Raw genomic sequence first — 4503 nt, 5'->3', positions numbered from 1 at the left:
CACTGCACTCAAACGTTCATGTCCCGGAAGCTCATGACGCTGGCAGCCCGGCCGGTCGCGATGGCTTGCTTTGCTGCTTGTGTCACTGATGTGTGGTTAAGATGTTAAGAATCGCCTATGAGTGGATCGCTACAGGGTATTGCAACGCTGCCAGGGAGTCCACAGAACGCCATCGCCCGTTCGGCTGTACACCTTGCTCGTCGGTAAATTGGTTTTTGAGGAAAGGAAATACATCTGTCTCGCGTATATCGGTGGACACCTGAACCTCTCCGTAAGGGAAGGGAGGAAGATGGGAGTGAACGAAGACACGGTATTCACTAGACGCGCCTTTGTTCATTCTAAACTATCGAGCTGGCATGGCGGAGTGGTAGCGTGCTCGTCTCGCACTCTGGAGACCCAGGTTCGATTCCCCACCTCGACCAATTTCCTACTCGATTTTATTTATTTGTTGGTTCGACTAGAAAGGTTAATTAGGCTAACTGGTTAATTAAGTAATTAACTAAACTCAGACGCTCCAAGTAAATTGGTTGCATGGTTACTAGCCAAAGTACCATTAACCCCGTTTGAAATTCACGCAGTGTGACGTCACGACCATTTGGGCCAATTGAAAAGCGTGACATTTTTGTCGACAACTTCTGCTTACAACGATGAGGCATTAAGGGCTTCCGCCTTAAAAGTCTACATCTCCTTCAGAATGCTGCGTCAAAGCTGCGAACAACAGGGCTAGCAACTTTTGCACTTCAAAATGAAAAACCACATAAAGAAGCCGAACATCAAAAACTACGGGTCTCCAGGGCTTTTATCGCTTCGCGCTTATTTTGTAGGCACATTAGTCATAGTAAATATGCACATGCACTTACTGGAAATCCTAGCGCCTGTAAGCCCCAAAAGGAGAAGCTTGACATCCATGCCCTTCCCTAGCAAGCGCGGTCTCCTACCTAAGATAGCGACAAGACCTTCGCAAGCACAAGCCTTGGAAAGCGGTTGCACCAGATAAACTGGAACCATAGGTTACTCTGGTTGCTTCATCCTGAATTTCCGCCCTCCTTCTCCCCATGGACAGTCTTCGCATATTTTCGTGAGCAGGGCCTGCATGCCAATAGGCCTCAGCGAAGCTAATGAAAAAAGCATTATAAAGCGGCAAGGTGGATTGAAAGCAGAATCTCCTCTTTTTAGGGCTCAGAGCGTAAAAATTCCATTGTGTGTGCTCTGATACGGCACGGCAGCGCTACCAGGGTGCGGTTCACCGACAATCCGTTCTTGTTTCTTGTGCAGCTTTTCTTGGCCCTGCTAGATCATGCCGGTGACAGAAGCATGAAGCTGCTGCCTTCAAGAATGACTCACGGATCAGACACTGACGACGTACGCCCACCAGACCAGCTACACGCGCCCACATGGGATCACCGATGAATTCTACAATCAGCGATCACATGCGCAGACCACTACATGCATCCGGGACAAGTGGCGACACCACCAGACTGGGCTATATATTGCCACCTCACGCGCGCGGCGGCCACTGGGCACGGCAGCGCTAGGTGGCGATTTCTCCCTGGTAACAATTTTGGCAGACGGGGTCGTATTCCCCGTCTGTGATGAGTGAAAGTCTAGAATGGCTAAGGATGGAGGGTGTCTGCAACCTGCGGAGCAAGGTGGCTTGCGCTCGATTCAAGTCGGGGTGTGGAGGCGGGAACCAGGCTCACATCCTCTGGGGTTGCGCGGGAAATCCTCCCCCTCGAACCTTACTGCCAGCTCCCTCCGAAGACGGATGGAACCAACTCCTCAAAAGGCCAGACAAGAGCATCCAACTGGCACTGATTTCGTGGGCCCAGGAAGTCGCCCCCACCTGGGGGCCACACCAAGCCCACCTGCCCTAAATCCCGCCAATTTATGGCAATAAAGTTGTTTCTCTCTCACGGCAGCGCTACCAGGATGCGGTTCACCGACAATCCGTTCTTGTTTCTTGTGCAGGTGAGAAAACGCTACGGCGTTTGTATTCGCTCTAACAACCCATTCTTGTTGGTGCTGCCGTGCCCGCGGCTGTTGTTTGATGTTACTGTAAGCTTGCGCAAACTGCTATTGTTGGGGGGTGATATCGAAGCCAATCCTGGACCGAACACAGCTCAGATACTTACGCAGCTTCATGAAATTGCCTCAGACATAAAAGTAATAAAGGAGAAGCGGCTGGCGGACATAGACAATAAACTCGATGCTCTTGCTAGACTAGAGAAACAGGTCACTTCCTGCCAGGAGCAGGTCGCTCAGACGAGCGAAGTCATAGAAAGGTTAGAGGAAAGAATAGACGACTTGGACAACCGAAGCAGAAGATGTAGTTTGTCTATGGCCTATCGGAGAGAGAGGAAGAGACCAAGGAAACACTTAGAGAAAGGGTAAATAAAGATATTGTTCAGGATAAACTGGATCTCGATGCAGTGGCCATCGAGCGTATCCACCGTTTGGGGCAGCCTGCTGAAAACAAAACTAGACCTGTTATTATGAAGCTTTTAGACTACAGAGAGAAAGAATCAATACTGAAACGAGGGTTCAAGCTTAAAAATTCCGATCTGTCCATTGGCGAAGATTTCTCGCGGAAAATTAGAGATATTCGGAAAAAGTTGTGGGACAGCGCGAAGCCTAACCGGGACAGTGGCGACAAAGTGTCCCTTTCCTTTGATAAATTGTACATTAATGGTCAAGCATTTGTCTGGGACAGTGAAAATGCAGAGAAAGTGCCGTTTGGGAAAAAAAACGACAAAGCAACTACCCCAGAAAGCCAAAACGACAACGTCTCCAGCCCCCGAAAGACACGTCGAAGAGCAGAATCAAAAAAATGAAATTATGGAACATAAATGCCAGAAGTGTAGTGAATAAAGTAGAGCAGCTCGAAATTGTCCTCATTGACCAAGATCCAGATATTGTGGCTGTCACAGAAACGTGGCTCTCGAGTGATATTGGTAGTCAAGAAATCTTCCCTCCGAACTACTCAGTGATGCGCAAAGATCGGCTTTGCCGGGGTGGCGGCGTTGCATTATTGATAAAGAACCACTTTTCCTTTATCCCTCTGCCGGACATCCCGGGAGCAGAGGCAGTGTTTTGCAAGATTCTATGTGATGGCGTCAGCATTATCGTGGGATGTGTTTATCGGAGCTCCTCTTCTGGACATGATTGCTTGAGTGCTGTACACGATTATATGCAGGTGCACGTACGGAACTCTAGACTAATCATCATGGGCGATTTTAACCTTCCGGATATTGACTGGGATACCTTGCACCATACTGATCCGGCCTCAGATGCACTCATTGATTTAATGCTGAATTTTAATCTACATCAAACAGTCTCCCGTCCAACTCGCATACTAGGCACAGCAAAAAGAATTCTCGACCTAATACTTGTAAGCGAGACACCAGACTAAGCTTGACATAATCGACGGAATTTCTGATCACAGTATACTAGTCTGCGAGCTACCACTCAATATTCTAATAACAACCCGCTCCTCCCAATCGACTGTAAGTAATTTTAATAGAGCCGACGACGCTAGTATATCAACCCATCTTGCACACGAGTTTCAGATGTTTGCCGAAGCAGCATCTGAAGCAAGCTCAGATGTAAACTCCCTCTGGCTTCAGTTCAAGGAAATCATTTTTTTCTGGATATGCAGATATGTCCACTCAAAAAAACAAGCGCGTTAAAACAAAGAACACGTGGATCACGCGAGAGGTCATTCATGCAAAACGCAAAGCGAAAAGGCTGCGTCGCTCTATTAAGTCCAAAGGTACTAACCCCGACAGAACAGAAAAATTAGCCAGTGCAGTTGAAATCTTCAAGGATAAAATGATGAAATCAAAGGAATACTACTTTAGTGTTACGCTGCCTGACTTTCTTACTTGTAGCCCACACAGGTTCTGGAACCACTTCCGCAATAGAAACACAGCAGGACACGAACAGACACCAGAGGAAAACAGTGCGAAGGCTAATTACTTTAATGACTTTTTTCAGCCGTATTTACCACCGATAATGGCGTTATTCCCCAGATGGCAAGAACCCGAACTTCAGATATCAGAGAAATAAACATAACTGATGACGGAATTTTCAATCTTCTCTTGAACATCGACCCGAAGAAAGGCAGCGGGCCAGATAACATACCCAATGCATTTTTGAAAAGATACGCCGAATGGTGCAGCAAATATCTCGGCATAATATTCCGCAAATCACTTGCTGTGTCAAACTACCGGATGACTGGAAGCTGGCGAAAATCATACCGATCCATAAAGGAGGAGATATCAGTAATGTATCAAACTTCAGGCCCATTTCACTGACTAGCACAGCATGTAAAGTTTTCGAACACATAATCTCAAAACATCTAACAGATTTTCTAGAGCATAATAATCACCTGACCAGCATGGTATCCGCCGAGGGCTGTCGACTATCACTCAGTTAATCGAAGTCGTTCATGACTTGGCCCTCAGCATCGATACCTGCAGTCAAACTGATATATTATTACTAGAT

The 4503-nt window shown here is 47.2% G+C and overlaps 1 pseudogene; it reads left to right on the top strand.

Annotated features, from left to right (window-relative positions):
- The first annotated feature begins 1224 nt into the window (after positions 1 to 1224).
- LOC149346574 (uncharacterized) lies at positions 1225 to 2831 on the top strand (annotated as a pseudogene).
- Positions 2832 to 4503: the final 1672 nt, after the last annotated feature.

The sequence above is a fragment of the Amblyomma mixtum genome, chromosome 4, assembly GCF_055824585.1.
Source record: "Amblyomma mixtum isolate Tamu chromosome 4, ASM5582458v1, whole genome shotgun sequence".
NCBI lineage: Eukaryota > Metazoa > Arthropoda > Arachnida > Ixodida > Ixodidae > Amblyomma > Amblyomma mixtum.
Note: the sequence above shows the minus strand (reverse complement) of the source record. Positions and strands in the feature narration are given on the sequence as shown.